Here is a 25,435-nt window from a genome sequence, read left to right as displayed (position 1 = left end):
GTTATAGTTGGCAAACCAATGTAAATAGTATTGCAGTAGTCCAGCCCTGACAGAACCAGTGACTAACACTGTACGGAAGTCTTCCTGCTTGGGGAATGGTTTAAACCTATGTAAAGTGTGCACTACTGGACCTATTGCCAGCAGCTAAAGGTCCCCAGCAAGAGAAATTATATTTGGTGAAGAGGCAACCACATGGTACACAAATACCTGCTGAAAATGTGGCAGCATAGTTCTCACAAGAAGGGGTTGAATTTTTAGCTCAGGTTCGAAACCTATGAGCAGTAGCTCCAATTGTCAAGACTTCAACCCTGGCAACTATCCATTTGTGAATCTTTCATCTACATTCATAATTTAATCATCTTTTAATAAAAAAAATTCTGTCTAAAATGGAGAGCGTCCCTCACATTTACTTAACCTTATGCTTGGATCGGAATTGGAAACCCTTAAGGAGTTTCCATGGGAAATGTAAATATCTATAGGGGTACAGGTTTATAGGTGGGCGTGATTATCCAGGAAGGGGAGAGCATTACTGGTTCTGATTGAGAGAAGCACTTTTTTTTAATAAAATAGCAAAAAGTGCTTCTTTCCCAGCCTTCTGTCTGGACAATCATTGCACTGTCACTGAGCTGCAGGGTCAGCTAGAGAGATCTTTTTTGGTTTTTTTTTAAAGATGATTGAATAATGATAATATGTGCAGCCAGGACTAAGGCCCCTCTCCCTTGGCTCCTCACAATAGCACAGACATCAAATAATACACAGACTCAGCAAATTGGATTCAAAGAAAGGTTGCAGCCTTATTAAACATTAAAACCACCAGAGCCAACAGAATCAACATAAATATCCACCCCAAGGAATCATCCGCCTCGCCCCAGCAAGATGATCCCTTCACAGGTCACCAAACCTGTAATAACCTGCAGCATCCCACCACTAACAGGGACCCCCACCACAGCCCAGCAAGGGGTCCCAATCATGTGGCTGAACCCAGTCACGTGCAACTAAAACAACCGGTGCTAAGGAAACCCGCCACCTAGCGGATTCCTTGCTCTCAGCCCTGCCCCATAAGAACCATGGCTCTGGTAACTCCGCGAACACCCCCCCCCCCCCCCCAAGCTATGACACACCATCAAATTGCCCCAGAACAGAAAAAAGGGGAGGGAGAGAGGGGAGCAAGATGGCCGTGCAGGAGGAAAGGGGGCAGCACACAAGGTAACGCCCCCTTTTATACCCCCCCCCCCCCGCAGTTTAAAATAGTGTTCCCTAGATGCATCGGGACTGGCCAACCAGGACCTGATGGGGTCCTGTGAGGTCATCCCGGTGCACCAATTCAAATTTAAATGACTAACCAATAAATTCCCCTATCCCCCCCCCCCCCATCCTTCCCTGCTAACTACTGGCCCGAGGGAGGAGACAGTCCAGAGCCCACATTATCGCGGGCTTCCGAGACTGCGCTCCTCCAGCTTTTCCAATAGCCTGATTTGAAGCCTTGACGATTGGCGCTACTGCTTAGAAGTTTCAAACACCTAATTCAATACCTTTTTGTATCTATTACCATGTGTCCAATATATGCAAGCATTGCTATTTCTCTAAAGATTAGCTCTGAACTTTCTGGTCGGGAGAAAGAATTGGGGTTGCACTATTTTAAACAGTTCAGAGTACACGGCAGACCAAATAATTCTGCACTGTGCCTTCCAAATATGGAGAAAATCAAGCTGAAAATCATCCTCTGAGCATGAAAACCTTCCTGAAAGCCCTGAATATCTCCCGATCTTGGCTCACTCTCACGCCATTCCAGTGTGGCAGAATAGAGTTCCAGGTTACTTGAGAAAGGTGGGCAGGACAACGGGCCCGGCAACCAGTTTTCCTGGATGCCGCTCGCTTTCTTGTTTCCTTTTGTATTTCAGAATATTATTTTGATGTTTTGTATTTGCTCTCTGGGTTTCTTTTTTTGTCATTTTTATTGCTGCATTTGTTGTGTGTTCCATGTCTGATGTTGCCTTTGTTTTTCTGTTATGTTGCACATTTTTAATATTGTCCTAGCTAAGAGTAATGCAAGGGATGTGGGGTAGGGGAGAAGCTTACATTTACACTGGTGTGGACTACAGGCCACCCCCTCAAACAGAAGAACTGGACAGAGATCAGATTTAAGACATCCAGAAGGTGGGAAGAAGGGAGAAGTGTTGCTCGTTGGATATTTTAATCTGCCGGATGCAGATTGGCGTATCCTTTCTGTGGATACAAGAAGTCGAGAGATAGCGGATGCCCTTCGAGGGGCTTTGCTCAAACAAATGGTCATGGAACCCACGAGGGAGGTTGTGAAATTGGACCTGGTGCTCACTAATGGGGATAATGTCTCTAATGTCTGGTCAGGTACTTACCTGGGCACCAGTGACCATCAGATGGTATGGTTTGATATCACAAATAGGATACAGAGAAGTCGCATGAAGATCTGAGTTTTGAAATTCAAAAATATGGACTTTGTCAAAATGGGGTTGTATCTGGTGCAAGCACTAGAAGAATGGGAGAAAATGGGTGAGGTGGAACAACAGTGGGCCAAATTAAAAGGAGCTATTTCAAAGGCCACAAATATCTACGTTGGAAAAGTAAACAAGAGTAAGAGGGAAAAGAACCCGATCTGGTTCTCAAAGGAGGTGGCTGAAAAAATAAAGGCAAAAAGAACAGCGTTCAGGAAGTACAAAGGATCCCAAAAAGAGGAAGACAGGGAAGAATGCTCAGTGAAAGTGAGGGAGACAAAGAAAGAAATCAGGAAAGCAAAAGGTCAAGTGGAAGCAAGGATTGCCAAAAAGGGAAAGCAAGGTGACAAAATAGTTTTCAGATATATCAAAGAAAGGAGGATGGCCCAAGGTAGTATAATGAAATTGAAAGGTGACAAAGAGCAATGTGTGGAGAAAGATGAGGAAAAAGCAGAAATATTAAACAAATATTTCAGTTCAGTATTCACTAAAGAAGACTGGTTGACAAAAACATGGGTGGCAGTGGGGTAGATGCAACCCCATTTACAGAAAAGAATGTATGGGAAGCGTTAAGCGTTAAGAAACCTGAAAATGTACAAGGCAGGATGAAGTACATCATAGGATACTGAGGGAGCGCAGAGATGTGCAATAGATCCCTGCAAACAGGAGTGGTGCTGAGTGATTGGAGAAGAGCAGTGGTGGTCCTGCTTCACAAGAGTGGGAGAAACTACAGGCCAGTTAGCCTCACCTCGGTGGTGGGAAAATGAATGGAGACTCTGCTAAAGGAAAGTGTAGTGAACTATCTACAATCACTTGAAATGACATTTGAAATGACAGGTTCCAGCGCACCCCGGGATACTGTATAGGCGCTGAAGATACCGCCTATACAGTAAAAGGGGTTTCGCTTCATGGACGCGCGTTGAGCACGGGTTGGACGCGGCTTGCATTTGCATGCAATTTGAATAGAGTATCGAGTGGTAGGTGAAGAGAACTGTGCGTGCGGGGAACGAGGGTGCGCCCGGCACTGCCGCACTCTTTCTACCGCGGCCTTAGAGTATCGACCTGTGTGTGAGTTGGTTGGGCTGATGTGGGTTCACCGACTGTGAGCAGTCAATGGATTGTCCTGAAGAGTGGGAAGAGGGAGGAGGAAATGTAAAGGTGGCTGGCTAGGTAAGGGCTGGCAGCAAGTGCAAGAACTTTACATGATGATGCAGTAGATGTGTGTGTGACAAAAAGTAAAAGTTGTATGTCTGAGACAGAGTGTGTGTGTGTGTTTGAGTATCTGAGAGTGTGGGAGTGCATAGCAATGTCTGAGAGTGTTTGGGGGGGGTTTGTGACTGAGAGAATGTATTTGTGTGTGTGTGTGTGTGTGTGTGTGTCAGTTTTTGAGAGAACGTGTGTGTGAGCCGTTCCTCTTTGTCTTTCCCCAGCCTGTACTTAGTTTTAGTCCCTGCCCAGTTACAGCTGTTGCGTCCGTCGGTCGCAGACGGCTGCGTCCTGTCTGCCTCATCTCTCTTTCCTCTTTCTCTGCTCCATTGGGCAAGATAGCTGCCTCCGCAACTCCTCGCCGACCTCTCCGGTGTCCCTGGTCTAAGAACATAAGAACATAAGAAAATGCCATACTGGGTCAGACCAAGGGTCCATCAAGCCCAGCATCCTGTTTCCAACAGTGGCCAATCCAGGCCATAAGAACCTGGTCTGGTCTGGTCTGGCATGGGCGATTGCGTTTGCCATTTTCTCTCTGAAGTCACCTAGGGCATGTGCACGTGCATTGGCCCTCCCTTTTGAATACGTCATGGCGGAAACCTCGGGGGCGTCCCCACCGCATGATGTCACTACCTCCGGGTATTTAGCCTCTGCTCTCCAATTCAGCTACGAGTTAGCAAGGAATCTCCCTGCTGATCTCTGCCTGCTACCACACACCTTCGCTCTGTGTGCCTTCGCTCCGGAACGACTTAGGTATCTGCACCTCGGGGGCCTTGCCTTGCTCCTTCCTACCCTCCGGGGTTACCAGCTTCTTCAAGGACGCCTAAGGTACCCGCTACTCGGGGACCTTGCTCCGTCCCGGACCTCCGCCCTCGGGGGGGTTCCTCTCTACAGCAGCTTCCAGCCTCAGAGTGAGTACCTCAGCTCTTGGTCTATCTCTGCCTTGTCTCACCTCCGCTAGTGTAGATTCTCGGCCTACCCTGCATCGCGGACCACTACCGGACCCATCATCTTCTTTTTTTTTTTTGAATTCTTTATTTATCTACTTTTCAATTACAAAAATTCCTCATTTTTGCAATATCCAATTGTAATAACACAAAAAATAAAACTAAATCCTTACTCATTTACACCAGCATCTATCATTATCGAAATATTTCCATTTACCCAAAAATCAATAACATTGATGGGATGACTCCATGGAATTTAAGAGAGAGTTACAGGAAATAAATTATACAAAATGGAAAAACTGGCCTTTACACGCTATGCAACAAATAAAAGTTTCATGCATTTGTGGGAGTTGACGTGGCTGGTTTTCTCAAATCAATAAAAGATTTTAATTGTTCAGGAGAAAAGAAAATAAAGGTATCTACTCCTTTCTTAAGCACGCATTTACAGGGAAACTTTAACATGAAAGACACAAGTGAGAGAGAAAGCCCTATCACTAGCAGGACCCATAATCTGGAACTCAATGCCTCCAGAGATCAGACAGATCTCAAGGCATTCAAGAAAAGTTTAAAAACATGGCTTTTTAAACAAGCATTTTGCAAAGAGACGAGAGAATAGAGAGAAATTATTGAGGAAAGACAGAAAGGCACCAACACACAGTACTTAGAACATTACAGTAGATTAGACTATGAACTCTACATTACAATAAGCATAACTATAATACTATGTGTGATAAAACCACCCGTGTAAGTACCTTGGTACAATTGGTCATGAACTACTTCGCTAAACAACTATGTATAATGATATATTGTAACCGAATCTTTGACGGCACCTGTTAGAATGTACTATAGTACACTTCCACCTACATGAAATATGTGCCTCCATGTAAACCGTTACGATAGTATTTTACTTAGCAACGGTATAGAAATGTTTTTAAATAAATAAAAAAAAAATAAAAACCTAAAGCAATCACTTCTTGGCGTAGGGCTAAAAAGCTTCTGCGTCTGATTTGTATAGCAGCGGCCAAGTCAGGGTAGATTTTAACATTAGCATTCATATATAGAACAGGAAAAGATCTAAAATATTTTCTCATAACCAGTTGTAAATCTATTAAGGAAATAAAGGAGACCAGAAGCGTTGCTCTCCCCAGTACATTAATATCTGAATTTTCTATTATTTCAGTAAGATTCCCTTGCCAATTCTGAGCAGTAGCTGTTACTGCAGACTTTGGGAGGAAATAACATTTATTAATAGAAGGAAGCTCTTCCTGGGATATTCCCAGTATTTTCCCCCCAAATTTTTTTAAGGTGGTATATGGAGTCTCTCCAATCACTCTTGGAAAATTCAAAATACGCAAGTTCAGTTGTCTTGACTTATTTTCCAGAGTCTCAATCCTCTTCGCAAGGGTGTCTCTATCTCTTACTGTGGCAGCTTTGAACTCCAAATTTCCGGACTCCTTCTCTTCCAAAATATGAACTTTACCGGAAATCACATTTATTTGATTTTGCATATTAGAAGTAATTGTAGTACTTTGTAATATAGAATGCTCCAATCTTGTATTAAAACCATTAAAGGTATTCACTATGCCTGCCATCATATCTCACAGTGCAACAAGAGTTATGACCTGCGGGCGTTCGGGTGCAAATTCGGGTAATCCTCCCACGGGGTCTTGCAGAGTTCCTCCCGGGGGTTCTTCCCCGATTTCCCCTGGTCCTAGCACGGTACCTGATGTTGCTTCGCTGCTCGGGACTCCTGAATTGTTAGTAGCCGCTAGTCCCGTCTCTCCCGGAGCTGCAGTTACTGGTGTTCCCTCTGCAGACAATACAGGAAGGAGTCCCCCGATAAGCGGTCCGTGCTGCAACACCACCTCAGCCCTCTGCGTCGGGGCTCGTCCTAGGTCTGGGCTCAAGGATAACTCCTCCATGGACTGAAACGGAGCTCTCTCACCGTCAAGCCCTGCGGGATCCTCATTCCTTGGAAGATTTGTTGCCGGGCTGAGGAAGTTCGTAATTTCTTGTTGGCCCGATGCTAAAGGTGAGGAAACTGAGGGGAAGACACGAATTTTCCCCTTTCTTTTCGCCGGCATAGTTACAAGGAAAATTACTTCAGGAGCTTCAAGAATCCTGACTTCCCGAGCCTCTCAGCGTGCTGCCATCTTAGGAGCCCCCCCCGGACCCATCATCTTCTCAAGACCTGGTGAGACTCTTTATCTGCGCTGCAGAGTACAGACTGGACTACGCCATCCTCTGGCTGGGTTTGCAGCCTGTTCCCTGGGCCACCAACTACATTGCTGTATAATAAAGTCTATCGTCCTGCTGTGTGTATTACTGCTAAGAACCAGCCTATCACTACAAGTCCCCACAGGGCAGAGCCCTGTGGGAGGAGTCATCTCTTGTAGTGACCAGGGGTCCACAACTCAATGTTGAAAACACAACACCAGCATGTCTGTCCCAGTCCTAGCTCTGTGTCCTGTCTCTCTACCCAGTACTCAGGTTCAGCCTTGCTTCAGACTATCCAGCATGTTCAGGCTTGGATCCAGACTACGTAATCTGTCCAAGTCTTGCGCCAGGCTATACAGCTTGCCCAGCCTTGTGATTACCAACTTGTCTAGCCTTGTTCCAGTCTGACCAGCCTTGTTCCTGCTTGCATAGTCTCACTATGATGTACTGCCGCAGCAAAGACCTACTAGCCCCCAGAACCCTCCAGGGAAGGGGGCTGTCTAGGCAGAAGACTAGCCCTACTCTTGCCCAGCATCCAGCCTTGCAGTCATGTACCGCTCCTGGGGTGATGAACCCTGAGCAGAGAGACCTTGATATCTGGGTGTAGGAGAAGATTGTAAAGAAAGAGAACTGTGGCAGCAATCCAGTACTAACCACTACAATATCTTCAGTATGAAATGTTTAAAAATGGATATTGCTGAGTTCCTTAAAAACTCAGGGGTAGGTTTTAAAAGACCCGTGCACGCGCGTCCATGTGTGCACGGTTCCTGGCGCATGTATATTGACATAGCTATTTTATAACATGCATGTGTCGGTGTGCGCATGTTATAAAATGGCGATTCTCGTGTGCACATGTGCGTCAGATTTTAATGTCCAAATGCGCATGTGTGGGCGGGTGGCCTCCTCCGCATGTGGGGGGGGGGGGGGGGCAGGGATTTTAAAAGAATTGCGCGGTGACACGTCTCGGCCTTTGCCCAGTTTCCTAAGCCAACCTCTATCCTTCCCCTCTCCTCCCCGACCCCTAAACCTACCCTAGCTATCCGCAATTTTTTTGTTTTTATATTTACTGCTCCTTCAGAGCAGAAGTAAACTCTGTGCGCTGGCCGGCTGCAGGAGGGCGCTTCTGCAGGGCAGCATCTAATGGCGCTGTCCTGACCCGCCCCCTCGCCCGCCCCGCCCTACCCCGCCCCTGCTCTTTAGCCCACCCCTTTTTTCAGGCCTGGCACTTCTGCACGTATTGGGAGTTATGCGCGTGGCTGGGCCTTTTCTAAAATGCGCTCGGCGCACACAAGGCCTAACCACGCAAGTAACCCCCGGTATTTGCGCCTGCAAGCCTTTTAAAATTGATTTGCTAGTGAACTGCTCCTTGTGTGAAGGGAATGTTTCGAAATCACTAAATATTGCAGCAGTAAAATCTGTCCTAAAAAGGGATAATCTAAATCCTCTAAACTGAACAATTATCGACCTACATCCAATCTGTCATTCCTTTCAAAGATTCTCGAGAAAGTATTTAAACAATTTGACTCCTTAATCATCCCATCAGTAAAAACAGCAAGACTAACACAGGTGAGGGAGCGTGCACTATCACTGGCGGGTCCCACTCTATGGAACACCATGCCCCTAGAACTAAATGTTCAAAACAAATCTCAAAACATGGCTTTTCAAACAGGCTTTTTACAAAGAGAACGTTGAAAACAGATAAGGAAGAGCCAGCATAAAGCACCTAACACATAATCTCCAGGTACCTACCTGGAAATTATCTCTATCACACTGTTAAGCGCAAATAACAATACACCGTAGGTACCCACCCAAGATACAGGTACCAATAGGTATCTTACGTCAGAAATCAAATAGTTTATAGCGATTCAATTGTTACCGATTATCAATGGCACCTTCATTGTAAAGTTTCTTTTTGCTATTTATTTTTCTATTTGTGCCCTATTGTAAACCGTTATGATGGTAAATAACTTAATGACTGTAAAGAAATACTTTTAAATAAATAAATAAATAAATAAATAAATAAATGATCAAGACATTTTGGATAAGCATCAATACAGGTTTCATGCAGGTCACAAGACTGAATTATTACTTCTATTGCAGGAGGGTTTTGACAATGGTTCTGATTTTTTCTTAGTCCTTCTTGATCTAACTGCAGAGTTTGATACCATTGACCATAATTTACTCTTAAAAAGGCTTAGAGAAATTGGAATTACCAATACAGTATTAAAGTGGTTTACTTCTTTTCTCAATGGGCACCAGCAAAAAATAGTTCTTAATCATGTTGTCTGCACTATCTGATATCAAGACTGGTGTTCCTCAGGGATCAGCGCTTTCTGCATACTTATTTAATGTTTATTAGAGATGTGAATCGTGTGATCGATCGTCTTAACGATCGATTTCGGCTGGGGGGGGAGGGAATTGGATCGTCGCGATTTTGTTTTTTTAAATATCGTGTAAATCGTAAATCGGGGGAGGGCGGGAAAACCGGCACACTAAACATCCCTAAAACCCACCCCGACCCTTTAAAATAAATCCCCCACCCTCCCAAACCCCCCCAAAATGCCTTAAATTACCTGGGGTCCAGAGCGGGGGTCCCGGTGTGATCTTTTACTCTTGGGCCTGCGGTGCGTTGTAGAAATGGTGCCGGCGCTACCTTTGCCCTGTCATATGACAGGGCAAAGGTAGCGCCGGCGCCATTTTGTTTTTTGTCCCCCGACGTCAGGAGCGTAGATCGCTCCCGGACCCCCGCTGGACCCCCATGGACTTTTGGTGAGCTTGGGGGGGCCTCCTGACCCCCACAAGACTTGCCAAAAGTCCAGCGGGGGTCCGGGAGCGACCTCCTGCACTCGAATCGTTTTGCCATACAAATGCCGTACGGCCAGCGCCATTTTGCGCCAAATGGCGCCGGCCGTATGGCAACACGATTCGACTGCAGGAGGTCATTCCCGGACCCCCGCTGGACTTTTGGCAAGTCTTGTGGGGGTCAGGAGGCCCCCACAAGCTGGCCAAAAGTCCCTGGGGGTCCAGCGGGGGTCCGGGAGCGATCTTCTGCGCTCTTGACGTCGGGGGACAGGAACCGAAATAGCGCCGGCGCCATTAACGCAGACATGGCCCGAGAGTGGAAGATCACACCGGGATCTCCCCACTGGACCCCAGGTAATTTAAAGCATTTTGAGGGGGTTCGGGAGGGTGGGGGATTTATTTTAAAGGGTCGGGGTGGGTTTTAGGGTTGTTTTAGTGTGCCGGTTTTTCCGCCCTCCCCTTTCCCCTCCCCCTTCCCCCGATTTACGATTTTTGACGATAAATCGGGGGAATTCCTATTGTATCGCGCTTCTAACGATTTTTGACGATTTAAAATATATCGGACGATATTTTAAATCGTCAAAAAACGATTCACATCCCTAATGTTTATCTGATGCCCATTTGCAAGGTCTTTGCTAAACTTGATGTTGAATATTGTTTGTTTGCAGATGATATTCAGTTCTTTATCTCTATTGGGAATTCTGTTACCACAGCTGTAGAGAAGATAAAGTTTGCTATGGCTAATATTAATCAATGGTTATTGGAAAATAAGTTATCTTTCAATATGAGCAAAATTGAAATTCTATATTTAGCAAGATATCCTAAAGAGAAGTCTCCTCTGGCTCCTATCTCCAGTCCTGTCTGGCCAATGTTCAACTCAACAGATTATTTATTTTATTTATTTTATTTTAAGTTTTTCTATACCGGCATTCGCAAAGAATATCGCATCATGCCAGTTTACAATTAACAAGTGGTGAAGGATCACAAAATAATAATAAATAGTAATAATAAACTTTAACAGGTGTTTGATAGAAGGTTGCAGTTACAATAAAACAAGGGAATTACACAACTTGGAACCGAGAAAAGGGGCTAGGAGTTTAACATAGAGAACAAGTTTGCCAATTAATGGTGAGAACTAAGTTATGGCATTTGCAACGTCAATGAATTACCCTTTTGAGGTAGAGTTATTATTTACCATGTTAAGAAAAGGTCTAAGTGTTAGTTAATGGTAAATGAAGGTTCAGTTGGGGTCTGGAAAGGCTTTCATAAATAACCACGTTTTGAGTCTTTTCCTAAATGTAGGAAGGCAGGGTTCCTGTCGCAAATCTGGTGGGATGGAGTTCCATAGTGTCGGTCCTGCAGTGGAGAAAGCCCTGTCTCTGGCGGTTATGTGCCGAGTGGTTTTGGTGTGTGGTACTTGTAGGGATTCTCTGTGGGACTCTCTGATGGGTCTGGAGGATGTATATTTTCTGAATGGAATTTGAAGGTTAAGCGGAGAGTATTGATGGATGGCTTTGTAAATAGTAGTTATGGATTTATATAAAATTCTGTAGTGAATTGTTGGTTCCTATAGTTCATCAAGCCCAAAATTTAGGGATCAATATTGATACTACTCTCTCATTGCATCCTCACATTAATAAGCTTGTTTGCAATACATATAAATGACATATGATTTGGAGAGTTTGTGCCAATATTGAGGAACATGACCTAAAAGCCATAGTCCATTCTTTAATAATGAAACCATTGGACTATTGTAATGTGTTGTTTATTGGGCTTCACTACACTACAAGCTTTTTCAATATGTCCAAAATTCAGCAGCCAGCATAATCTCAGGTATGCCCTTATGCAAGCCCATAGTGGCACAATATCATTGTTTATCCATACAATGGAGAATTAAGTTTCAAATTCTGTTGCTTATTTTTAAGGGACTATATGAGCTTGTGTCTCCTTTGTTTAATTCAGTCTTAAAGCTTTATCAACCTACATGGATGCTATGATAATCCTCACAACTGCTTTTAGATACTCCCTTTTTGTGTTGTGATTCTGCTTGTCTCGCAGCCTCCCAACCATCAGAGGTCCTCCGGGAGCTGCATCTACCCTCTCTCCAGCTCTAGTCTCAGTGACCTCATGACTCAGCAATTCTCTGCCTATTTAGCCCTGCCTCAGTCTACACTCTGGGCCTTGTCATTGAGTTTGAGTTTGCTTGGCCCCTTGTGTCTTGTTTTTCTTGTGGCTTTCCAAAGCCTTCTTGCCTTGTATTCCTTGTGGCTCTCTGCAGCCTTTTGCTTTGTGGCTTCCCTAAGCCTTGCTCCCTGGTTCCTAAGCCTCCTGTCTCAATCTTGCTAGTATTATTAACGCCTGTCTTATTCCAGTGTTCCATCCCAGACCTTGGTTTCTGCCCTGAACTTCAGACCCACCAGACATCAGCCTCCAGCCCTGCATCCCAAGTCTCCCCTGTCTCCTGTCTCCAGTCCTGTCTGGCATCACCCTGCAGCCTGCCTGACTTTTGCCTCCACTTCGGATTCCAGTCCAGCTTTAGCATTAGGTCTCTCCCTTGTTCAAGTCCTGCTTGCAACCAGCACCCAAGGGCTCAACCTATGGGGAAGGTGGCTGTTATAGGCAGAAGATCCCCTAGTTTAGTTTGGCCCTGGACTGTTCTTGTGGGGGTTCCCCAGCAAAGCTGGGTCCACAACTCTTATCACTTTTAAACATATTAGACTTGATGAATTATGTGAATAGCTATTTATGGTACAGGGCCCTTTGCTTTGGAATATTCTACACATTGAGGCTAAGAAAGAGACTTCCTTGATTAAGTTTAGGAAGCTAGTTAAAACCTTTCTATTTAAAAAAGCTTAGAATGTATCTTAATATTGTTTTAAATAAATTTTTTGATCTTTTCCTGTTTTAAAAAGGTGACAAATATGACAAAATGATATAAGAAGGTGTGATCGTGTAATGCATTAAGTTAGCAATGTATTGACTGATATATTTTCTTGTTTTGGATTTATTGATTTTGATTTGTTATGTATTGTTATATTGTGATTATTTAACATGAATGTTTTATTGTAAACCACTTAGAATGTAGGTAGGTGATATATACATTTTAAAATAAGTTTATTCATGGAGGAGCATGGATAAGAAGCTTATTCTTAACATTGAGATATGAGAAATGGGACTTTGAATTATTACAGCTAGACTACTTCAAATATCATGTCCACCAATTTGGGAGGAAGCTTCAAAAGGGACTCTGAAATTGGGAAGAGATGTAGAAACATAGTAACATAGTACTGATGGCAGATAAAGACTCTCTGGCAGGTTACCCACCATGTGTTCAAAGGGTAGTATCTACCGTTCTGTGCAAAAGATTACATTAAACAATCAGTACAGAGGCACAGATTTATTGGAAGAGAATTTATGTAATGGACCGCATTGAACAAGGGCATGCAAATTGTTATTCATTTCACCTTGTAATCAATTAGCAGTAAAATGACATTGGAACTACATTCATCGACCAGCATGATTACAGTACGTTAAAGACTGTTAAGCAATTTTCGGTGCTTGGAGAGAAGTCTCTCCTAACAGGGAAAGTTATAGGAAGAAAGAACATAGCAAGCGCCTGTAATTAGAATAATTCTATTTGGACTCATCGTTGAGAACCTTAGCCTAGGAACGGTTGCACAGGCAATGAGACAAAACCAAAATTGCATCAATAGGATATAGTGCCAAATGCCAATAGGAAGGGACAGGTCTTAGCAAGGATTTGGGGGCTGGGTTGTAAGGATTTTTTTTTTCACACTAGGTGCTGGAAATCCAGTCTTCCTGCACTTTCACAGTATGGACTGCTGCATAGACAGATCCTCTTGTGCAATAGAGAACAGCTTTCCCTGCCAAACGGGAAGCTTGATGGGTGTTGTAGTCCCATTCTATTTGTAGTCGTACCTGGGAAGGCAACATAGAACTACATTTCCCTCAAGCATAGCGAGGAGCCAATTAGAAATGACGTTTTAGAAGAGCTGCGGCGCAGGCGCAAACGGCTGGATGCGTGTTGGAGTTCGGTAGTGGAAGGTCAGAATTACAGCGTGGAGCTGAGTGAGTTCTGTAAAGGAGTGAGCGAGGCAGACAGTGAGTTGGGGCCGAGGGGGCGGTATTGCAGGGACGTAAATGGGCGAATTACCGAGGGGCAGGCAGAGCTGAAGGGGTTTGATCTCACTCCTGGGAACCGGACTCAGAGATTCGGTCTCTTGATAACTGTTTCTGCCGTTATGTTGTCTTATAGAAATTGAGGGTAGGGCGCTGCTAGAGGTGTAAGAATGGCGGGGAGTGCATGAGAAAGTAAAAAAAGTGGGGAGGAGCGAATGCACGTGTTGCACGATGTGGATCTTGTCAAATATTGCGGAAATTCTGGACTCTGGCCTTGCCAAGAGGTCTATCCTTTTTTTTTTTTTTTTTTTTGCGTGTATGCAAATTTGTACAATGAATATTTGTTGTGGACATCCTGAAAGTAAGGCCTGTTTTCTTCCTGGAAGGACCACATTTGAAAAACTCATCTTACTGTATATTATTTATTAATATAATCTTGTGTGTTGTTTTCCAGAGAAATAAGAAATATAATCAAAATCAGTAATGGGGGTCACAAAACAAAATACTGTGTGCATAAAAACTTGAGACTTATCTTACTGGGTCAGACCAAAGGTCCATCAGGCCTAGTATCTTGTTTCCAACCGTGGACAATCCATGGATAAAGGTGAACCGGTAGATGACAAAGTTCCTCATGAGAGGCTTGTAGGAAAAGTAAAAAGTCATGGGATAGGAGGCGATGTCCTTTCGTGGATTACAAACTGGCTAAAAGACAGGAAACAGAGAGTAGGATTAAATGGACAATTTTCTCAGTGGAAGGGAGTGGACAGTGGAGTGCCTCAGGGATCTGTATTGGGACCCTTTTCAATATATTTATAAATGATCTGGAAAAAAATACGACGAGTGAGGTAATCAAATTTGCAGATGACACAAAATTGTTCAGAGTAGTTAAATCACAAGCGGATTGTGATAAATTGCAGGAAGAACTTGTGAGACTGGAAAATTGGGCATCCAAATGGCAGATGAAATTTAATGTGGATAAGTGCAAGGTGATGCATATAGGGAAAAATAACCCATGCTATAATTACACAATGTTGGGTTCCATTTTAGGTGCTACCACCCAAGAAAGAGATCTAGGCATCATAGTATTATATTTTACTTCATTATATTATATTTGTTATATATATTATATTATATTTATATATATTATATTATATATTATATTATATATTATATTATATATTATATTATATTATATATGTTCATTATATTATATTTGATATGTTCCATGTAAACCGCCTACCCGGCGATAGTTATCTTTGTTAAATGTGAACCGGAGTGATATGTATTGTATACAGGAACTTCCGGTATATAAAAACCAAAAAATAAATAAATAAATAAATAGTGGATAACCCATTGAAATCGTCTGTTCAGTGTGCTGTGGCAGTCAAAAAAGCAAACAGAATGTTGGGAATTATTAGAAAGGGAATGGTGAATAAAACGGAAAATGTCATAATGCCTCTGTATCGCTCCATGGTGAGACTCCACCTTGAATACTGTGTACAATTCTGGTCGCCGCATCTCAAAAAAGATATAATTGCGATGGAGAAGGTACAGAGAAGGACTACCAAAATGATAAGGGGAATGGAACAGCTCCCCTATGAGGAAAGACTAAAGAGGTTAGGACTTTTCAGCTTGGAGAAGAGACGGCTGAGGGGGGATATGATAGAGATGTTTAAAATTATGAGAGGTCTAGAACGGGTAGGTGTGAATCGGTTATTTACTCTTTCGGATAATAGAAAGACTAGGGGGCACTCCATGAAGTTAGCATGTGGCACATTTAAAACTAATCGGAGAAAGTTCTTTTTTACTCAACGCACAATTAAACTCTGGAATTTGTTGCCAGAGGATGTGGTTAGTGCAGTTAGTATACCTGTGTTTAAAAAAGGATTGGATAAGTTCTTGGAGGAGAAGTCCATTACCTGCTATTAAGTTCATTTAGAGAATAGCCACTGTCATTAGGAACGGTAACATGGAATAGACTTAGTTTTTGGGTACTTGCCAGGTTCTTATGGCCTGGATTGGCCACTGTTGGAAACAGGATGCTGGGCTTGATGGACCCTTGGTCTGACCCAGTATGGCATTTTCTTATGTTCTTAGGTCAGGAGCAGATTGTAGTAAAATAGCCTGGGGGATTTTTTTCAAAACCAGCTCATGGGTATCTGATGCCCTCATGCACTTTCCCTGCGCACATGTGTCAGTAGTTTCCAAAAACATGCCAAATTGACCTTGGAACCCAGCAGAATTGCACCAAAATACCTCCTAAATAACTAAGAAGTTGAGCACATTCTAGACCAGGGATGAGCAGAGCTCATCCTGTTCCGTCCATTTAAATTGGTGGAGCCCCCTACACATTTGCTTATAGAAGTATATCCTCTATTCCCAGTTTGGCTCTTGAACCAGTTGCAAGTACTGACACTGCCAGCCAGTGTCAGACATACACATGCTCAGTCACAAACAGATTTTTAGATTTCAGAAACTTTATTGGCACATACACACAATTCTCAGATCCAAAGATCCACACACAGAGTGTGGGTGTGTGCCTGTGTCAGAGAGAGACACACCCCCACATGGTGTCTCACAAAGTGTGTATGGGTGTGTCGTTTTAACTCACCTCTCTCTGACACACACACATACATAGACGTGCTGCTGTTTTGCTGCTGCTTATGTGCTCACATGGTGAATGTCCCCAGTACAGCACTGCTGCATCCTGGTGTAAAGTTCTTGCTTGCTGCCCGCCCTTCCCCATTCTGCAGCAGCCCCCCTCTCTTTCCCAATCCCATTCTCTAGGACAGTGGTTCTCAACCTTTTTTGGCCGGGACACACCTGACAGATGGTTCTCACACGCGTGATACACTGAACATGTGACTGTCACGGGGCTAAATGTAAACGCACTCTGCATCCACAGGAACCCCCTCGACCCCCAGCAATGAGTGCAGAGCAGATCTAGGGCATTACCTTGTATAACTCACCATACAAAAAGATATTCTGGGGGAGCTCAGGAGAGCGAGAGACTGCGAGAACACCTGCACCTATTTGAATCGGAGTAAAGATCTATCCGGAACAACTTGAGACTCATCAGTGGACCACGGTGAGAGGACCCGACCCTCCCCTCATGGCTGAGAGTGGGAGGAGTCCGAGTGACGTCAGAGGGGGGCGACTGCCCATAAGAACACGGGCAGACGCCGCAGACCCTGGGAGCTCAGGAGAGAGAGAGACTGCGAGAACACCTGCACCTACTTGAATCGGAGTAAAGATCTATCCGGAACAACTTGAGACTCATCAGTGGGACCCTGGTGAGAGGACCCGACCCTCCCCTCACGGCTGAGAGTGGGAGGAGTCCGAGTGACGTCAGAGGGGGGTGACTGCCCATAAGAACACGGGCAGACGGCGCACTGCTGCCGTCGGTGCGCGCTGCCTAAGCCGCGCACTCCGTAAGGGGCGCGCGGCTTCGGTCGGCTTAGGCCGGCGAAGGCGAGAAGGCGCCTTCCCCCCTTGACGTGGAACGAGTTGTAGGTGGAGACCGTATCTCTCAATCGTTATCGTATGAACTAACAGGAACCGTGAGTAAAAGCTTCTTATTGTTTTTGGAGATATTACTTCGTTACAATATAGGATATGCCGCATACTAAGCGGAAGGGGAGGGTTCGCCCGGATACCTCGACCCCGGTCAGCCTTACCCCAATGCAAACAATATTGACAAACTTTTACCCACCAGTAGATCAAATGACCTCGGAGAATCCCGCTATACAGGTGTTAGGGGAGCAAGCTACACCTATATTGGGAGAAGTGAGCTTAAGTCCCAGGGCTCCAACTACCCCTCCACCTCCGAGAGGCGATATTAACACTGAAGTCCTTGGATCAGCTGAAATTCGGACGCCGATGACACAGCTGAACTTGTTCGAGGTGGACTCTAGTGTTATTTTGCATAAGCAAGATCAGGGTAAGGAACATGGGGTTCCTTCCCTTAAAGAGAGTAAGGGAGTTGGTGAAATCTTGGAAAGTTCCAAGGTTTCGTTATCATCTATAGAAATGGCACCAATCCCTCCACTAGGGAGTATCTCGACCCAATTGTTAGTTAACGCATCTTCTCCATCATCACTACCCGAGGCCCAACCTGGTAATCATAAAACAGTAACTGTGGATACGCTATGGCATGCCATGAATACATTACAAAATAATATCTTGAAATTGAACAATAGTATAAAGGAAATGCAAAACATATTGGTAAATTTAAATCCTATGGTGATTAATTATGGAGTAGCAATAAATAAAGTACAAGAGAATATTTCTTCTATAGAAAAAGTGCAAGCAACAATTATTAAAGGTGAGACAGCTTTAAGTAAAAAAGTTGAAATATTGGAAAACCAAGTTAGGTATTCTAATTTAAGAATAGTTAACTTTCCTAAGTGTAAAATGATATCACCTAAGGAACAGTTAAAAAATTACTGCTTGGAAATTTTATTATGGCAGCCTGAACAGTTTCCGTCAATAATTAATGTATATTTTGTGAACCAAAAGAAAACAAATGATGTGGACCAAATAGAAGGGTCTTTGAACTTAACAGATTTAATTGAGACATCATATACTGCCCAAGTAGAGTCAAGAGGAACATTATTGGTTAAATTTGAAAAGTCTCTAGATAGAGACAGGGTATTAAAAGCCTTTATGGGAAAATGTTCAGCTCTCTACTTGGGTCAAAAGATCTGGATATATCCAGATGTCTCTAAGGAGACACAGGAAAAAAGGAAAAGATTCATTCTATTGCCCAATATAGCAAGGACACAGGGAATACAAATAATAATAAGATTTCCATGTAAGTGTGTCTTGAGGGTTGATGGAGTTAGATACGTTTATTATGATCCTATTCATTTAGAAAAGTTTTTAGAAAGTCGGAGAAACCCTGTGGTCGGAGATGCCATAACTTAATTGCCAGTTGGAATGAAATATGTAAAATCTACAATCCTGTTAGCTTTTGAGTAGTCAATTATTGAATATATAAATTTGCTCAGAGCTCCTCTATTAGTTTTGTACCTGGTGACAAGATATGATATAAATATGATATTATGATGATGTTTTCGTGAGGTTATTTGGTTCTATTATGGAATATCATGTCACCTTAAAAAATGTTCAAAGGTGCTTTGAATATTGTAAATTTTGAATGTTATTCAATGTAAGTTGAAAAATTCATAAATAAAGAATTAAAAAAAAACCAAAAACCAAAAAGATATTCTGGTTCTGATGACATCTCAGTAAAAGCAAAACAAACTCCCTTTACTATCAGGCACAATATCCCTCCTTATGAAAAGACAGTAATTTACCACTAATGCATATCCTATTGAGAAAACACAACAAATGCCTACACGCTAGTAAAATACCTCCCCTCAGTCACACACACAGAATGGACATTCAAGTACAGGAAAACCACAAATTATAAATATGGAGACGAAACTGCAATGGAAAACCAAAAAAGCCACCCTGCATGCAGTGCGAACCTGGAGAAATGGAAAGAGAAATATAGCACCTAACATACAGGTCAATACAGTAAAGTGCGGCCGCGGTTACCCTGCTTCTAACCCGCCTTTTACTCACAATTTGGCCGTGTTAGTCCAACCCGCGATTCACTATCCCCTTTAACCCATTCTTACCGCCTCTTTAAATCAACACGTAACCCCTTCCGCCCGCGGCATGTATATGAGATGTAAACGATCGGATTACCTATTCCCCCCCCCCATTCAGTAACGTGCGCCCCGCCTATCGGCTTTTTAACCTGGAGTTTAGCCGCACGTTTAACCTGCTCATTTGCCGCCTACCCTTACCCCTGCATTAGAGGCAGGGGTAAGGGTAGATGGCAAACTTTCCCCCAAAGGAAACCTAAAATCCCCTCCTCCTGAAGCTACTCGACATGTTATCAACTTACTTTTTGTTGCTTTCAGCCCCTTCAATCTTCTCTGCCGTCCTCTGGAGGGGGCAGCCGGCGGCGAAAGCGACACATGGACGGACGGGCGTGCGTCACGCCCGTCCGTCCCTGTGCTTTCATTGGCTTGAGTGCCCGTCAATTTGGGCGCTCAAGCCCATGAAGGTATGCTTCGCTTCGCTTCCAAGGCCGTAACTCAGCAGTCTTTTTGGGGGGGGGGGGGGGGTGTTTAGCTGTCAGCCAGATGTTGAGCTGGCTCCCAGGAGAACCGGGAATTGCGAGGGTGGGGACCGCTGCAAGACGCTTTCGCCGCCGGCTGCCCCCTCCGGAGGACGGCTGAAAGGGCTGAAAAACAACAAAAGGTAAGTTGGCACATGTCGAGCCACTTCGGGAGGAGGGGATTTTGGGTTTTTAGGTTTTCATGGGTTAAAGTTGGGGTCCACTTCCTGATGCCTGTCATTTCAAATGTTATTTGAAATGACAGGTACCAGTGCACCCAGGATACTGTATAGGCGATGTATTAAGCGCCTATACAGTAAAATGGGTTGCGCGGGCCTAATGCTTCACGGACGCTTCTTGGACGCGGCTTGCATTTGCAAGCAATTTAAATACAGTATCGAGCGGTAGGTGAGCCAGACTGTGCGTGCGGCAAACGCGGGTGCGCCCGGCCCTAACGCAGCTCTTCCTACCGCTCCTTATTGTATCGGCCCGACAGTCCCAGGATCTGCAATAATGCACGCAAACTAATCTGTACACAGTTACACCTACATTATGGAACACATTCAAACAGTAACAATCCTATCTATGAAAAGGCAACACTACAAATATTAAACCAGGCCCTAAACACTAATATACCTTGTGGCCTGGTTTTGGCCTCTGTTGGAAACAGGATGCTGGGCTTGATGGACCCTTGGTCTGACCCAGCATGGCAATTTCTTATGTTCTTATGTTCTTATTAGGAAAACAGAATAAGCCAAGCTGCTACAGATCCCCTACACAGAAATAATTTTGAAGCTATCCTCATAAATGTTACAAAACAACTGATGAACAGAATAACATCTAATAATTACAAGCTCATAAAAATTATTAAAAATTGTCCAAATATCAAGAAAATATTTCAAAACAGTAGACATCACATAATACCCAATAATTAAAATGGCAATCAAGAAAAATAATCTTAAAAAGCCACCTTTACTTACCCTCTCCGGCAACTCTCCTACTCCTTTCCCTTCCAGGCCAATAGCACTGACCAGAAGCAGCAAGGGCTGCTGAAGCTCTGTCCTCACGGTCCTTTTCCTTAGCGCCCACAACCAGTCACTCTCACACACACACCCACCCACCCAATTAGACCCCACGACCAGTCTCGGTCTCTCTCTGTCACACACACACACACACACACACACTAGTCCTCTTCCTGACCAGTCTTTCTATCACACAGAAATACATCACCTCCCTGACCAGTCTCTCTCTCAATCACACACACATGCTGTCTTACATACAAGCTCTCAATCACACACAAATGCTCTTGCACCCATTCACACCCAAGCTCTCACCCAGGGACCCATTCACACCCCCACACACAAGCTCTCACAGCCAAACCTCTTCTTCCTTCGCTGCAAGGATGGGCTCCAGTTCTAGGGATGTGAATCGTTTTCCATATCGTCTTAACGATAGAAATCGTGTGGCAGGGCAAGAAAATCGCCTTAGGCACGATTTTTTAGTTAAAAAATCGTTAAAAATCGTTTTTTCCGATTAGTGCGCACTAACTCGAGTTACTGCGCACTAACGGGAGTTAGTGCGCACTAACTGGGAGTTAGTGCGCACTAACTGAAAATGATACAATTTGACACTTTTCAGGTCAGTTAAGGTCAGTTCAGGAATGAATATGTATTCCTATTGGCTGCCCTCTTATTTATTCATGTTACCAAGTTTCCTACTGACAGTATATGGGGGATGGGAAATGGAAACAGTTGGTAGCTTGACAAAACAAGTAATGTGATCAGTCAATGTGACTAGAACTTGTGCCCTAACCCTGATACCAGGGGTATTGTGATCTTCCTGCACACAGTGCCCTATCCCTATTAATACCAGGAGTGTTGTGATCTTCCTGCACACAGTGCCCTATCCCTAATACCAGGGGTGTTGTGATCTTCCTGCACACAGTGCCCTATTCCTGATACTGGGGGTGTTGTGATCTTCCTGCACACAGTGCCCTATTCCTGATACCGGGGGTGTTGTGATCTTCTTGCACACATCCCGGTATCAGGGATAGGGCACTGCATGCAGGAAGATCACAACACTCCTGGTATTAATAGGGATAGGGCACTGCATGCAGGAAGATCACAACACTCCTGGTATTAATAGGGATAGGGCACTGCATGCAGGAAGATCACAACACCCCTGGTATCAGGGATAGGGCACTGTGTGCAGGAAGATCACAATCCCCCGGAGGAGTGAGGGTCAGGCAGCTCCCCCTGTCTGTGAAGCCAGCCTCTCACTAGTAATGCAGGGAGGGAGCTGTCTCAGACTTCACCATCCACCCCCCCCCTCACCCACACACCATTCACTAGCTGGGACATGGGGGAAGTCAGGAGTGAGGGACAGGCAGCTCCCCCCTGTCTGTGAAGCCAGCCTCTCACTAGTAATGCAGGGAGGGAGCTGTCTCAGACTTCACCATCCTCCCCCCCCCCCCTCACCCACACACCATTCACTAGCTGGGACATGGGGGAAGTCAGGAGTGAGGGTCAGGCAGCTCCCCCCTGTCTGTGAAGCCAGCCTCTCACTAGTAATGCAGGGAGGGAGCTGTCTCAGACTTCACCATCCTCCCCCCCCCCTCACCCACACACCATTCACTAGCTGGGACATGGGGGAAGTCAGGAGTGAGGGTCAGGCAGCTCCCCCCTGTCTGTGAAGCCAGCCTCTCACTAGTAATGCAGGGAGGGAGCTGTCTCAGACTTCACCATCCTCCCCCCCCCCCTCACCCACACACCATTCACTAGCTGGGACATGGGGGAAGTCAGGAGTGAGGGTCAGGCAGCTCCCCCCTGTCTGCGAAGCCAGCCTCTCACTAGTAATGCAGGGAGGGAGCTGTCTCAGACTTCACCATCCTCCCCCCCCCCTCACCCACACACCATTCACTAGCTGGGACATGGGGGAAGTCAGGAGTGAGGGTCAGGCAGCTCCCCCCTGTCTGTGAAGCCAGCCTCTCACTAGTAATGCAGGGAGGGAGCTGTCTCAGACTGGTATCAGGGTTAGGGCACTGTGTGCAGGAAGATCACAACACTCCTGGTATTAATAGGGATAGGGCACTGTAAGAGATGACTGTAGTAGATTGAATAAAGATCTGATGTTTCTGCTCTCCTCACACCAAACAAAAACAACACACAAGCAGAGAAGCCCTTCTTACAAAGCTGAGCTAGTGAGTTAAGTAGGAGGAAAAGTAAACATACTGGTGCCAGTGTGGCTACTTAAAAAATACACTTACCAACAATCAATTACATATATTTGAACTGTGTACAGTTCCAGCCAGGACCACCTTTCTAAAATGCACAGTGATTGGCAAATTCAACATGCACTAGCATTTCAGGTGCCTGCTAACAAAAATAATAAACAAACAAGTTCTAGTCACGTGAGTGCTGATCATTACATTACTTTTTTTGTCAAGCTTCCAACTGTTTCCATTTCACATCCCCCCAACCATATTGGTAACATCAATAGATAAGAGCACAGCCAGCCAATAGGAATACATACATACATATTCATTCCTAAGTGACCTTTACTGACCTGGGAAGTGTGAACACTTTGTTTCATTTTCTGTTGGTGTTCGTTAGTTTCCAGTTCCATTTCCCATCCCCCCAACCATCACCTCAGTGGTAACCTTGGTAACATCAATAGATAAGAGGGCAGCCAGCCAATAGGAACACATATTCATTCCTAACTGACCTTCAGTGACCTGGAAAGTGTTTATTTGTATCATTTTCAGTTAGTGCGCACTAACGGGGTGTTAGTGCGCACTAACTCGAGTTAGTGCGCACTAACACGATTTAACGATTTTTAACGATAAATCGTTAGAATTTCTATTGTATCGTGTTCTATAACGATTTAAGACGATATAAACATTATCGGACGATAATTTTAATCGTTGAAAAACGATTCACATCCCTATCCAGTTCCTCCGTGGCTTTACTCCGGTGGGCCTTCTTTTTCACCACCATGGGAATGAGCTCCCGTGGCGTCCTTGCTTGGTTAGTGTCTGGTTTCCTCTTCGCTGCCAAGCGGATGAGCTCCTGTGGTGGCCTTGCTGGTCGGGTTTGGGTCTCCTCTTCGCCGCCACGGGGATGAGCTCCCATGGCGGCCTTGCTTCATCAGTGTTTGACACTGCCATTCCTCCCACCCCACCCCCCTGGGCTTTGCGATGCCCCTTCTTCCTGCCTCATTGGCCAATCAAAGGCTTCCTCCCTTCTTGCTACTCCCACTGGCAGGTAGAAGGGAGGAGGCTTCCGATTGGCCTGTGTGTGTGTGTGGTGGGGGTGGGGGTGGGGGGCAGGAGGAATGAAGGAGGCTTCCCATTGGCCAGTGAGGGCAGGAAAAAGGGAGAAGGGAAGTACAACTGGGGCAGTGGGACACCGGAGCCGCAACACACTTGCCGGTGCTTGGCGATACACTGGTTGAGCATCGCTGCTCTAGGAGACTCTCTGGTTCCACAGCCAACTGCTTCTCTCAGAGCTCAGTACAGTCACCTCAGAAGCCTCCCCAACACTGCACTGGCACTTCCTCCTGGTTTATCCCCTTCCTTCCTGTAGCTTGCCTCCACTTCTCCACAACCCTCCCACCATGCTAGTGCATTCCCATTGACTGCAGGCTGCTTTTATGGTTCCTCAGGCTCTGCCTACCTACTCCAGGCAAGGGGGGGACCAGAAGTGACTCATACTGTTCCCTGGCCTTATAAAAAAAAAGAGAAAATTAAATCCTGGCTAAGACTGGGGAGAGCCACTAACCCAAACTAGCACAGCTCCATATGGAATCTTGCGTTCTCTTGTGGAGCCAGTGCAGCCAGGGCTGGTATAAGGGTATTAGGTGTCACAAGCAAACCTTACAGCCTTGCACAGACTCCTAGCCCTACCTTCCAACAAACAATTACAAATTATGCATTTATAATAAATTTTAAATGAAAACGAACATTCAATGTTCTAAGGTAAAAATATAATTTACAGCATTTACATGCATTGCTATGGCACCATCCAGAAAACTTTGCAAAAACGACATCTGCAGCCATATGGTATTAGGACTATTGTAAAGCATATTAGCCTTGAGAAAGCTTTGAGTAAACTGAATTACAATACAGTAAACCTTCCATACAAAAACAGCACTAACTGCCAGCACTCAAACAGTAACATCCCTACCCATGAAAAGGCAACATTACAAATATTACACCAGGCCCTAAAACACCACTACACCTGATATTAGGATAACAGAAAAAGCCAAGCTGTGTTAGATCCCTACACAGAAAATACACGCTTGCACAATACCTCACCTCAGTCAGACATGCAAGAACATACAGACCCTCACCAAATATAGAATAAAGAGATAATAAAGTTTAACTAGAAAACGCAATGAAAAACTGAATTGGAAACCATAACAAGACAAACTCCATATGCAGTGCAGCGATGATTAAACAGAAACATCACCATTCCTCATTAATATCAGACAAAATCAAGATATATAAAGCATCAGTCAGG

General features: G+C 44.6%; 1 protein-coding gene across 4 annotated transcripts in view; it reads left to right on the top strand.

Annotated features, from left to right (window-relative positions):
- The first annotated feature begins 13,607 nt into the window (after positions 1-13,607).
- The window catches only part of PHB (prohibitin), a 72,864-nt gene continuing 61,036 nt past the window's right edge, over positions 13,608-25,435 (top strand). Inside the window, exon 1 of one of the 4 annotated variants that reach the window (XM_029573248.1) lies at positions 13,608-13,732. The gene's annotated coding sequence lies outside the window, so the exon portion shown is untranslated. Of the gene's footprint in view, positions 13,766-25,435 lie in introns of all 4 variants that reach the window. The other 3 variants (XM_029573247.1, XM_029573250.1, XM_029573249.1) reach the window with 3 other exon arrangements.

This window comes from Rhinatrema bivittatum, chromosome 12 (genome assembly GCF_901001135.1).
Source record: "Rhinatrema bivittatum chromosome 12, aRhiBiv1.1, whole genome shotgun sequence".
Lineage (NCBI taxonomy): Eukaryota > Metazoa > Chordata > Amphibia > Gymnophiona > Rhinatrematidae > Rhinatrema > Rhinatrema bivittatum.
Note: the sequence above shows the minus strand (reverse complement) of the source record. Positions and strands in the feature narration are given on the sequence as shown.